A 14,551-nucleotide genomic window follows, 5' to 3' on the forward strand; every position below is an offset into this window, starting at 1 on the left:
TCAAGCATAATGAGTCCAGGCAGTGGGTAATGGGAAATGTAGTCGATAATAATAGAGCACAAGATTTTGGAGGAGTGCCCTCTAGTGGAGATCATGTGCACTCCAGCTGGCAGATGGGACAATAGGACAGTTCCTGTCGGATTTTGTTGCTGATTTGAAATGTTATTTAATTATGACTTTGTCAAGCAGTTTTTGAGATTTCAGGATTACCCCATTTAAATAGATAGGACTTGGTCTTGGATACCCGAAATAGCTGCCCGAAAGTGTTGCAAATATGGCTGCAGAGTGAACAGACTTTCCTTGAAAGGGACTTAACCGTGATTTGAAGCTCAAAAAACTGATCAGCAAGATTCTCTTTAAAGTATCGCTCCACTGCAAGAGCAGTTGACATGAAAGAATAAAAATGATCTTAGCAGTTCAAAACAGATCATTTTAACTATGCTAATCAATATGCAACGTGTATTTGCAATTTGTTTTGAATTGTGCTCTGACACAATTCAGAATGCAATTAACACAGAGAATGTAATTATGGGGCCAAGTCACATAAAATGTGTTTTTGCATTGAAAACTCGAGTGGAATGAAAAAAAAAACCCAAATGAACTTCATTGTAGTTTGTAATTGAACTTGAGCAATTGTATTTTAATGGAATTTGAACTTTTTTGGATAAAGTGTCATCTGTGAAATGCTGTAATAGACGTGGGACATGAGCACAACGGTTAAAGCCGTCTGTCCACCGCATATTTAACACAATGGAGAAGTGGAAAATGAAAACAATGGAAAAGTAGCACAGATGAACTTAATAAGGAATTCGGTGTGAACTTGCATTGCATTTGGAATTGTGTTTGGACACATTTTGGAATGCAAAGACAAGTACAAATAAGTTTGCGTATAGCTAAAAGCTGATGCTTTCACACACTTGCGTAGAGTAGCCCTATGTTTTGGGCCTCACGGGCCGTTCATATACACACTGTGTTACTGCATTCAAAAACAGCACAACAGAACGCAATAAATTTAAAGCATGTTTTTTTTTTAAACGGCCAATATAAGCTCAGAAATATATTCCACAAGAACACTAACTTGATTTTATGCTTCACAGCATTTCCAAATGTGTCATATCGCGAGTGTGTGTTGCTGCAAGGGGCTAGCATCATCTCTTATGGTCAGCTTTCTCTTTCAGGTCAACTACTATTATGGTTAGTTAAACTGTTGACATGTCTGAAGCTATAGCTACTTGTCTTGAATAATACCACATTTGGTTTAATGGCACAGACATCTGAAGGAAATTCTGAGTTTGCCATGCTCATGCAGAATTACACACGGACCAGCACACATACACACACACTGTGCATTGTGAATGGTCTCTCTCTACTGTTTGAAAACGTGCCCTTGGTTCTGTTGCCATGGCCAGTAACTAACCAGTTCTCACTCTCACAAGTATGCGGTTTCTCTCTCTCCTCTTTCCTAAAAACTTTCCTAACTACCAGGTGCATCTCTCTTACTTTAGTTTCCAGTTTTAAATTGTCTCTCTCACCTTCCTCATTTTATATTTCATCACTATGCTGCTATCTATATCAGTCCATCCTCCTCCACAAATCAGTACTGCTCTCTTCTTCTCATTCTCCTCCTCCCTTTCCCTTGTTCGCTCGCTCATCCTGCCATCCTGCCGGGCAGAAGTGCCCGCTGGCACGTTGGCAAGCTGGTGTCGCAGCGGGCACGAGCCAGCAAGGACAGCAGGTGACACAGATTTGCGGAAAAGCAGAATTAGAGGTGCGGGAACCACCGAGGGGGAGCACTCACGTGGAAAATGGGAAGTCAGGGAAAAATGGGGGAGAAAAGGAACAGAGCACAGCACACTTAAAAGTGCACACACTAACCCTAACCCTAACTAATTTAATGAAGTTAGAACTGTGAATTTTAATTAATTTAAGATAAATATGATTAATGAAACTGAATTTAAGAGTAAAATTACAAAACAAAACAAAAATCATGGAATGAAAACAACAGAAAAAAAACTAACCTCTTTTTTTATAGCTGTTCACATTGATGTTTTGAATGTGACCAGTATCAGGTTCCAGTGTGATCAGATCATGGTCCTGGACTGACCCGCATGCGCAAAAGAACAAAAAAAAAAACACAACACGTAGCATGCTGTCATAAAGAAGTAGCTACACATGGAGGGCATTAAAGTTATTACGCGTTTAATTATAGTGTGATTGTCGCGGAAGTCAGCGAATTTATGCACTGACAATATAAAAAAACAGAAGAGGATGCGAAAAAAGAACAGAGTTTTTAAACGTTTATGATACGAGCACTCATATTTTGATGTATAGTCGTCACTGTAGCCTAGGCTACTTCAGACACATCACTGTCCTTCACTGACTACGTTTCGCAACTGTCTTGATAACTTCGTGTAGCCTATGTAAAATCTTAGAAGTGAATCCCATGAGCACAGAATTGTTTAATTTTTTTTTTTTGGCATCAATTCCGAAATGACTGTTCAGACTGAGGTCACATTGCAAAACATCTGACCTGTATCGGATTTATTAGGACCACATATGGAAGTGGCTCAAATCATAAAAGATCGGATTCCATGTTTGTGCCGTTCACACTCTCGTGAAAAAAACATATAAGTCATGAGCAAAAAATCGGATTTGTGCTAAATTTACCTTCAGTCTGACTTGAACATATTCCAAGTCTGAGGACGTGAACAGTTCCGAGCAGAATTAGTTAACGTTCGCGGCAGACGAGGAGGAAAGAAAATGGAGCGATTTCAGATTCCGCCACCACCCAAGTTTGACTTCACAAAGCCAGAAGTGTGGCCCAAGTGGATTCGAAGGTTTGAGAGATTCCGGATTGCATCGGGTCTAGAGCTACACCCAGATGAAAACAAGGTGAACACTTTAATTTATACTATGGGGGACGAGGCGGAAGATATTGTGACTTCACTTCGTATGACGGAGGAGGAGGCAAGCGTGTAAACCACTGTCAAAGAGAAGCTAGAGGGACATTTCGTGGTGAGGAGAAATGTTATTTTTGAGCGAGCCAAATTCAACCAGAGACAGCAGGAACAAGGGGAGACAGTAGACAGTTTTATCACTGCACTTCACTGCTTGTCAGAGCACTGCGGCTATGGACAGCTGCACGACGAAATGGTCCGGGACAGACTTGTTGTAGGCTTGCGCGATAAAAAACTGTCGGAGCAACTGCAGCTGGATTCGGAGCTAACGCTGGAGAGGGCGGTGACGCGTGCGCGTCAGAGCGAAAGTGTGAAAAACAACAGGACCTGTTGAAGAGTAACTTCAAGGCAGAGGCCACAGACGTGGACAGCATTCAAACAAAACAAAAGTTTGACCAAGGCAAAGGAAGACAGCAGAAAATGCAGGCTAGAACAAATGATAAAAGCAGTTATCAGACACAGCCAGGTAACCAGACACGGTGCATGTGGTGTGGTAGAACACCAGCACACAGCAAATACCAGTGCCCAGCTAGAGAGAAAAGGTCACTATGCAAAAGTGTGCAGGTCAGGGACTCTCAATGAAGTTAATACAGCAGTGTCAGATGAGGAGGAAATAGCTTTCCTGGGCACAGTCAGTTCAGATGGTGAACCCTGGTTAGTCAATCTTAAAGTGAATGAGCACACAGCTGTATTCAAAATAGATACAGGGGCAGATGTAACAGTGCTAGCTGAAGATGTATTTCAGAAGGGGCAGTTTCCAGAGCTAGAGAGAGCAAAGAAAGTGCTGCAGGGTCCAGGTCTGACGCCCATCACGGTGAAGGGGAAGTTCACAGCTACCATAGAAAAAGACAGTAAAAGTACCACACAGGAAGTGTATGTAGTCCCGGGTCTGAAGTTTAACCTACTGGGACGTCCAGCTATCCAGGCATTAGGGCTAGTGGCTAGAGTAGACACAGTGACGCTGGACTCAGTAGAGAGAGTCAAGGAGCAGTTCCCCGCACTGTTCAAAGGGCTAGGCAAGATGGAGGGTGAATACAAAATAGAGCTTAAAGCAGACGCCAAACCATTCTCCATATCGACCCCACGACGAATCCCGCTGCCTCTCATGTCTAAAGTAAAAAAAAGAACTCGCGCGTATGGAAGAGATGGGGGTGATCTCAAGGGTTGAACAACCTACAGACTGGTGCGCCGGAATGGTCACTGTACCAAAGCCAGGCAAAGATGAGGTGCGCATCTGCGTGGATCTGACCAAATTGAACGAGTCAGTCAAGAGGGAGAGACACATGCTCCCGTCAGTCGAACACACACTTGAATAGCTAGAAGGCGCCAAAGTATTCTCAAAAATTGATGCAAACTCAGGGTTTTGGCAAATCCCCCTTGCCAAGGAGTCCGCCCTCCTCACAACATTCCTAACTCCCTTTGGGAGGTTTTGCTTTAACCGGCTCTGCTTCGGCATATCCTCGGCACCTGAACACTACCAGAAGAGAATGTCCCAGATACTGGACGGACTCGACGGTGTCCTATGCCAAATGGACGACGTGCTCGTGTACGGAGACACACAGGCCCGGCACGACACACGATTGCTTGCAGTGCAGGGGAGGCTGCAGGAGGCAGGCGTCACACTGAAAGGTGAGAAATGAGAATTCTCAAAAAGCCATGTCAAATTTCTCGGACAGATCATAGATGCAGCCGGCGTGAGAGCAGATCCAAACAAAGTGAGGGCAGTAACACAAATGGAGGAGCCTGAAGACGCGAGTGGAGTGAGACGATTCCTCGGAATGGTGAATCACCTGGGAAAGTACTTACCTCATCTGGCAGAAAAGACACAGCCACTCCGGGACTTGTTAAAGAAGCTAAACATGTTTCAGTCGGGGTATGATCAACAAAGAGCATTCAACAGCATTAAAGAGGAGCTGAGCACGCCACCAGGGCTGTCGCTCTACAACGCAAAAGCGGAGACGGTTGTCTCAGCTGACACGTCATCATTTGGACTGGGAGCCGTGCTACTCCAGAGACAGGAGGATGGCCACCTCAAGCCAGTCGCATATAGCTCTCGAGCACTCACAGACACTGAGAAAAAGTACGCACAGATTGAGAAAGAGGCTTTGGCAATCACATGGGCGTGCAAGCGATTCTCAGACTTCCTGGTGGGGATCACGTTCCACGTCAAAACGGACCACAAGCCTCTGGTTCCGTTACTAGGCTCCAAGAGCCTGGATGAGCTCCCGCCACCCATTCAGAGACTCAGAATGAGACTGATGACTTTCAGCTTCTCCATGTGGCCAGTAAGAAGTTGGCCATGGCAGACGTGCTGTCAAGGGCGCCATTGAGAGACAGAGGGCAGCCGGAGCAGGAAGAGGAAGTCAACCTGTACGTAAACATGATCATGTCAACCCTCCCAGCTACAGAAAAGAGGCTACAAGAAATAAGGGAACACCAAGAACGGGATGAAATACTGAGCCAAGTGAAAAAGTACTGTACTGAGGGCTGGCCAAACAGATCCACAATAGACAGAGCTTACCTACCGTACGCACATGTTGAGGAAGAGCTATCAGTGGAGAACGGCTTATTACTGAAAGGATGCAGGATAGTTATTCCCAAGCTGCTACAGACAGACATCCTTCAGAAACTGCACGCAGGACACCAAGGCATAGCAAAGTGCCGGGAAAGAGCCAAACAATCTGTCTGGTGGCCGGGACTGTGTACACAGCTTCAGAAAGTGGCCGAGGGCTGCGACACATGTGCAAAAGAAAGAATCAACCCCAAAGAGCCACTGCTGCCTACAGAATTCCCTGATAGACCATGGGCAAAGGTGGGTGCTGACTTGTTTCAGTGGAACGATAACCAGTATCTATTGGTGGTAGGCTGCTTTTCCCGTTTCATCGAGGGAGCTAAACTCACATCAACAACCTCATTAGCAGTTGTGGAACTTTGCAAGTCTATCTTCGCCAGGCATGGCATACCGTCCGAGGTCATGACAGATAATGGACCCCAGTTCTCGTCTGAATACTTCACAACACAGTGGGGGTTCACACACACAACGTCCAGCCCCAGATAGGCTCAGAGCAATGGAGAGGCAGAGCGCGCCGTGCGGACAGTTAAATGCCTCCTCCAGAAAGAAAAAGACCCGTATCTGGCACTCATGGCTTACAGAGCCACACCACTCGCCAACGGGTACAGTCCAGCACAGTTGTCAATGGGCTGGCAGCTCAGAACAACAGTTCCAGTCACTCTGTCATCTCTCAACCCAGGCTGGACTGACATAGCCAAACTCAAAGAGGAGGAACAGAAGAAGAGACAGAGATTGAGCTGAAACTTCAACAAAAGACACAGAGCTCAACATCTCAAAAGACTGACACCAGGCGACCATGTCTGGGTAAAGGACACAAAGGAGAAGGGGACAGTGATAAGACAGGCGGAAGCACCAAGGTCATACGTCATTGACACTCCCAGAGGGAACCAGCGCCACAACCGAAACCATCTTGAAACCAGTGGCGCCGGCAGCGCAGACCATCCTGCCAGACCATCCTATCAGACCATCCCACCAGACCATCCTACCAGAGCCAGAGCAACTTACTGGTCAGCCAGTGGGGCCAGATCATGCAGAGCAGGTCCCAGTTCAACCATGCAGTCCTGAGCCTCCGGCACGCTACCCTGCAGGAGAGAGACGACCTCCAGGGTACCTTAAGGACTTTGTGGCTATATAGCAGGTACCCCTGGTGAGACTGAGTGATTTCTACGGGGCAGAATAAACCCCTACACTCAGTAGAAGGATTGGGGAGTCTACCCCCACCTTCTTAGTTCAGATTTTCAGTTAATGTTCATATGCTTATTTTTCATAAGATACAGTTTGGTTTATAACTCTACAGTTAACTTTTGGATATAGTTTGTTACCGTACAGAGGGGTTAGTTTAATCTTGGGTGATATATCAGCACAACTGATCTTAGAAAGGGGGATGTAGTGTTAACGTGTTTTATAGGACAGGAGGTGACGTTGCGAGAGAAAACAGACACTGTAATAAAGTCATACTTTGAGAGCACTCGCTGGAAATGTCTCTCCGTGTTTATTAGTAAAGTTAGAACCACTTAACTCTACAAAAATAGTATTAAGCAACAGTTAATCTTTAAAACAGCACTGTGCTACATTGTTGACCTGCATGCACGCCATTTCGTAACTACCATAACGATTCTGAACTGTAAAAAGTCTTGTAGAACTTAGCATGCTGAGCTTTATTTACGGTAATTACGACATGGGGTGAAAGCAGCATTCCTCTGCTGATAGCCTCCACTTATCTTAGAAATTGATTGCATATTTTATCCAGTTTTGTGTAAAAATGTATTAGCTTCGGCAGTCAGATCAAATAATGATTACAAAAAAACGGAAAAAATTCAGCTGATGTTACGTCCTATTTGATGCATTGTATTGTGGGAAATAATTTTCCATGCAGTTTGTCCTTTTGTATACTGAACATGTAGGTTGTATGAAAAATTGCATACTATGCACAGTGTGCATAGTGTATAGTGTGCATAGTGTATAGTGCAGAACCAGTTAGAGTAGAATGGCAGTATGTTATTCTGAACACAGCCATTGTGTGCAGTATGCATCAGACGGTCAGTGAACGGACTGTGGGCGGTTTGTGGGCATGTTGCCTGAGGCTTTTCAAAAGATAATAATTATTTCAAAATCAGAAAGAAATACAACTAGCTTTATGTAAAACCAACAAAAAAATTACTGAAAAAATTAAACCAATTGAGAGGCAGTAAGATCACAACAAGAAAGTAAAATATGTCCCAGTGACACTGAAAATGGGGTGAAAGAAAGATTGAACAGGATACTGGGAAGTGTCGTGTAGCCTGCAGTGGTCAATTCCCCACGGTACTGCTTCCTTTGTCAAATACCCTCGCTACCGTCTTCCAAACACACACACACACACGCACACACACACACACACACACACACATACACACAGACAGTGCCTGAGGGTTTATGTCCACCATCTTATCACCATGCAGTGGCAGTTCTCTCTCTCTGGACTCTGGGTGAATTCCCTGTGCTGTCAGGGCCCTGTCACATCAGCAGAGCTAACAGAATATAAGAGAGAGAGAGGGAAATATCCAGAGTGAGATAGACGAGGGAAAGGTGAACAGAAAGAGAGAGAGAGGGAAAAATACTGTTTGTGTACTGTATAGATTCACAGCCATAGGCTACGACTCAGCTAACCTTCCTCCACCCCTCACAACCTGAGTTCTACATCAGCTTCTGCTTCAGAGTTGCATAGCTGCATAAAACATCCTCCGTTAGATTTTGACCCTCAAGCAAGTCATAGACTTCACCTGCAGCAACTCATACAAGCTTAAACTCGTTGGTTTATCAATTTCAAGCCGAGGAAAATATTATTGAAGGGATACTTCACCCAAAAACATTCGTTAGACATTAGACAAAATTAGACATTCATTCCTCTTCAGAAACACAAATGAACATGAAAATAAAGTGCTTAATTGTTTGGGGGTTTTTTGCACAAAGAAAGTATTTGGGACGCTTTATAAAATTGAGGTTGAACCACAGGAATCACATGGATTACTTTAATGATGTCTTTACTACCTTTCTGGGGCTTGAAAGTGGTAGTTGCGTAGACTGTCAGTGGAGGGACAGAAAGCTCTTAGATTTCATCAAAAAGATCATCATTTGTGTTCCAAAGATGAAAGAAAGTCTTAAGGGTTTGGAACGAAATGAGGGTGAATAAATAATGACAGAATTTTCATTTTTGGGTGAACTATCCCTTCAATATGACTTGCTATAGCAAAGACATGTAGCTTTATCCGATAAGAACGTATAATACCTGAATGATGAGTATTATGCTGTGGTGTTGTGTTGTATTACTTCATGAAGATATATTTTAATAAATGTTGTTTGCTATGTCAAGCATTAATATTTTGATTGCTAAGGTTACGTGAAAAAGGTATGAAAAACATGTTAACCAGAAGTATTTCAACTTTGGTTTCAACCACCTGAAGCGCCATAGAAACCACATACTCAGAACACATTAGCAACTGCATAGCAACAACCTGGCAACCAGCCAGAACATGAGAATAGGTGACACATCTCATGTGCCAGTAAGAAACCACCTTGCAACCACCTAAATTACCCTAGAAATACATTAAACATTACTCATAACAACCGCATAGTAAGGTGCTGACAACTACAACTAGTGTTCAAAACACTTCAGCAATGGCATAGCAACTCCCTGGAAACCAGCCAGAATTTGAGGTCTAGCATTAAGACTCTGCTTAATTAACTTGGGCTTGTAAGGAACTACCTAGCAATCCCCTAGCAACCACACAGCAATGAGTTAAGAACCTCTAGCGACCGCATAGCAATGACCTGGCAACCAGCCAGAACATCAGAATGGGGGAAAGAGACTTGGGGGTGGGCCTTTTCACATGTGCCAATGAGGAACCACCAAGTAACGACCAATAGCACCAGCAATCACACAGCAATACATTAATATTTCTCATAACACCTAAACAACTGCATAATAACCTGCTGACAACCACTCAAAACACCACAGCAACCGCATGGGAACAACCTGGTAACCAGACAGAATTTGGGGGGTATCATTGAGACTTGGTGGTTTGGTTTTTTCACTTGGGCTAGTGAACACCTTAGCAACTGCATAGTATTGAACCACATAGCACCCACATAGCAACATACCAAAAAATCATTCAGAACACCTTAGCAACCACATAGCAAAATACTGACAACCACTCAAAACAGCTCAGGAGCTGCAAAGCAACGCCTTGGCAACCAGCTAGAATTTGGGGGCTATCTTTGAGACTTTGAGATTAGCTTTTTTCACTTGAGCTAGTGAACACCTTAGCAACTGCATAGCACTGCCCTGTCAGCGAGAATACTAGAACAGGTGGAACATCTCTGAGACACAGTGGAAATTATGTAGCAACGCCTTAGCAACCACACAGCCATTTGGTAAAAATCATTTACAACACTTTAGCAACTGTATATCAGTACCCTGACAACCATCCAGAACACCATCATAAAGACACATAGGAAACCACGTAGCAACACCCTAGCAACCACATAGCAACATTCTAAACCCTAGCACCCTAGCATTGTGGCAGCATTTTGAAGGGAAAGCACCATTCTAAAATCTAGTTTTAAGAGGAAATCTGTTTCTTGCTGTCACCGACAGCAGAGAGGCATGTAGAGATCACGTTGATGGCTTGTAGCAAATAAATGTTAAAGACAGATAGACAGAGAGAGGCATGATGACCCGGGAGTGGAAAAGCAAGACACTGAAAGCGAGAAACTGGCAGAGAGGAAGGATAGAGAGAGAGAGAGAGAGAGAGAGAGAGAGAGAGAGAGAGAGAGAGAGAGAGAGAGAGAGAGAGAGAGAGAGAGAGAGAGAGAGAGAGAGAGAGAGAGAGAGAGAGAGAGAGAGAGAGAGAGAGAGAGAGAGAGAGAGAGAGAGAGAGAGAGAGGACAGGCGGCTGTAATTGGCAGTCATTCTTTGTTGGAGAAGGCCGCTGGCTTTAATAGGCTCTGTTGGTGACTCGAGCAGTGAGGTGAAAACTGTGTACACACACACACACACACCAACACACACACACACACAACCACCCATCCCCCAGACCTGGGAAGTGCCTGACCGCCCCTCTCACCTCCCATTGCCCTGCACCATACCATCAGAGCGAGAGAGAAAGAACCATCATGTCGTATTACAACACCAGCAAATATAACCTCTCAAACCCAAAGCAAAAAGTGTTCTGAGTTCATGTTAATGTGAATATGAAATGTTTTCACTCGAGTTTTGACATGCAGTGGTTAAGCAGAGCAAGACTTTGGCAGATTTGTGTGTGTACACATCCCACTGCGTTAGAGTGCAATTGTCGAATGGGCCATAATTCCTGTCAGTAAACGTGGTGTATTGATTGGCTTAGGGGAGATTGTCGGATAGCGGCCATGTCCAATTAGGAGCGAGATGGACCTCTCGCAGTTCGCTTAGAAACATGACATCATCATGAAAGACGGATCACAAGATGTGTGATTTCAACATTGAGCACAAGTGAGTTTAAATTAATAACTGGTGTGTCTTCTTAAAGGGATAGTTCTCATAAAAACATAAAAAGTTCAGACAAACTCACCCTCATGTCACTCCAAACCTCTATGTTTTTCTTTCTTATGTGAAACGCAAAAGAAGATATTAAAAATGTCTTAAGGATTTTAAAAGTTTAAAAAGACTGTAAAAAATATTGAAGAATTTTTTTATTGTTTTGCATACTGCATTGAAACAACAACAAAACTCAATAGACCTTACAGTGTAAAAAATATTTTCATTAATTATCTAAGTTGATTTGACAAAAGATAAAAAAAGTTGTGATAAATAATGTGGTTCAGATAACATAATATTTATAGTTTCTATTTATTACACCAATCTCCTTCATTGTATTACTATCAACTAAAAAATTAAGGCAACCAGGTTTTTAAGTTAAACCAACAATATTTTTTTGTAGTGTGGTCAGGGTAACGCCATATTTAATTTTTTACAGGAATGAAAATATGGCTGTGAGTGAAAGAATTAATGTGAGTTCAATAAAATTGTACTGTTGTTTTTAACAACAATATGATTCAGCCGGCAAAACGTCTTTGAAGGGGAAAAAAAACTTTCAGTAGACTATAAACTCCATAAAACAGTTTTAAAAGTTGTGAGTTGTGAAAATGATGTGATCTATTCTATAGGACCTTTATACAATGCGTGCCATTGTAAACGCTGCACGTCTATTCCTCAAAACCTTGTTTTCATCTGCTTTATTCAATTGGACCCCACTGACTTTCATTGTGAAATTAAAAACAGCATAAAAAAATCGGCATGACTTGAGAGTGAATAATGTTGACATTTTTGGTCAATTATCCCTTTAATACCTCATTATGAAACCAAAGCCATTTGTTTAGGAAAAATCAATCAACCAATGAAAGCCGTTTACACGCAGGCCATGAGGCAATAAAACTAGCACCTATTATATTCAACAAAGCAGTCTATACTACAAGTGTACAATGACATTAATCAGTGTAACATGATTATAATGGGACTGATCTAGTTATATTTCAATCTACTTTTGTCACGTCATCATAACAACACACACTCTCAGTATGTGTTCAAAATTTCATTTGCAGTGTAGATTCAGTGGATATACCAAAAAAGTAAAAATGCATCTCTGGACAAATGGCCACCAGGCCAAAGAGGAATATAATAGTTTATGTTGAGATTCTGTTATTTTACTATTTTGTGTGTGTAAGCATGGGAGATGTTGTCTTGTGTATTGCACATGTTTGACAAAGGAGTGAAAATATAGAGAGAAGGTTGCAGGAGATTCAGCTCGACGTCAGTTGTGCGGCTTGCGTGTTTGCGGTGTGGAAGAGGAGGAGGGGGGATGAATTAGATGGCTTCCTCTCTGAGAGAGACCTGACCGTGGCCAGCAGCGTTTCCCTGCCACCGTACGCAATTAAAGCCAGACACTGCCTGGACAAGGGGGAGGAGGGAGGGGGGGGGGGGGGGGGGGGAGGGGGGGGGGGCAATCTCCACGAGAGGAAAAAGAAATCTTTCCTTCCATCTGTGGTGATAGCCCTCTCCCGAGTCTCCGTTCTGGTAGATTGGCCTGCGGAAGCACTGTCACCATGTGAGGTTTCACCTCAAAAAAGATCGGTATTTTTTGCAGATGGAGCCAAAATTACACGTATGTTTGAAAAGACACAGTTTTGTGCTTAAAACAAACTTGAAATGACTGCTTGAGCTTTTTTTCTCTCCTCTGAATTAGTAGTTGATACTTCAAATTCATAAAATGGCTCCAAATTCTTATTGGATGAGCCTGTAAACAGCCCAATTATGCTCGTTCACGTCATTTTGCAATTACCGTAATTACGGGAAAATGAGTACTTGGGCTGTTTATGTCCTCAGACTCTAAATTATTTGTTTCTATGGCAACTGATGCCAACATGGATCCATGTGCAACCTTATTGTTGTTGTTTACAGCAAAACAAGTAATCACTCAATTAAATTCAGCTCTATAAGATCTTGCATTTAAGAACAATGAATATACTGAATACAAAAATGTGGCATATTAAATAGAAATTTTTACCTAATGACCTTTAACAAGCAGTGGCGGAATTAGACTTTTATACATGGGGTGGCCAAGGCTACTTTAGGGGGTCCATAAACGGTAATACTTATTTGTTTTCATTGTTTTGACCCATGTAACACTGTATTCTATAAATAAGATACCGAAATTGTAGATAGCAGTGAAATGTCACAATTCTCAATTACAACTTATATACCACAGCAAAAACTACCAGCCCAACTAATATAAACTTAAAACACTATTCAATACAAGTGAACAGTCAGTAATAAAATGAGAACAGTGCTAAGAATTAAGTGCTTGAAGTTTTTCAGGTCTAACAGTAAAACTGGATAATCAAACGTAAAATAACATTGCATAATCTTCATTGTATAAATTACTAGATTAATCCTTGTTAAAGCTACAAAAGTTATTCTGTGAAGATCAGTGATTTTTCCTTTTCTTTTGTTTCTGTGATTAACTTTAAAGGATAATTCCGGTATTTAGCACTTTGAGTCTATTTTCTAGTTTGTTTTGGATGAACTAGAGTGGTGGACACATACATTTTGACGATGGGTCCTGTCTCGACTTTTTGACTCTTTTAGAATCGCCTTTGACCGTTTCAGAGTGGCTGTCTATGGGCATGCACAAACATGTCCTTTAAACAACCCTTAACGTTCGTTTTCAAAACTGTGCAACTCACCGAGTGGTTAGAGGTGTTCGTTGATGATTAAAAACAAATATATCGGCGCAATGTATGATTTCAATCCGTATTATTTGCTATAGTGGAACTATATTTTTCAGATACCTCACATCCGCGTATAAACTTCCGCTCGATATTTGAGTCTGAAGCGCTGGCACACTCCCGACCACTTTTCCGGTAGCGCAGTAATATCATCGAGCAATGAGTCCTCCAACAGAAATCAATGCGATTTTACAAAATGGCAAATAAAACACGACAGAAACTGTATTTCGCTAAGCTACTTGTTTTGGAACATCAACGAACACCACTAACCACTCGGTGAGTTGCACAGTTTTGAAAACGACAGCCACTCTGAAGCGGTCAAAGGCGATTCTAAAAGAGTCAAAAAGTCGAGATAGGACTCTAGTTCATCCAAAACAAACTAGAAAATAGACTCAAAGTGCTAAATACCGGAATTATCCTTTAACGACAGACGGCAACATGTAGGCTAAATTAGGCTGCTGTCACTTTAAGACCAAATGCAATATATTGAATCCAGTATATTGACACACATCCGATTTAATTCTCAACTGTTTACATTCGATTAAGACATAACCGACTGTGTTTACTATGTTTCTCGCCAAGACGGCTATTTTACCTGTGTATAATATTTGTCAGTTCAAACGCAAGATTGGTATTTGTGCGCGCGCTATGGGTGAAGTGCCATATGCCGAACGAACACCAGACGTGTCGCATTCTCAAGTTCAAGGCGCCAGTGGAAAAC

This window comes from Rhinichthys klamathensis, unplaced genomic scaffold (assembly GCF_029890125.1).
Source record: "Rhinichthys klamathensis goyatoka isolate OS25496 unplaced genomic scaffold, OSU_Roscu_1.1 h1tg000068l_1, whole genome shotgun sequence".
NCBI classification, from domain to species: Eukaryota; Metazoa; Chordata; class Actinopteri; order Cypriniformes; family Leuciscidae; genus Rhinichthys; species Rhinichthys klamathensis.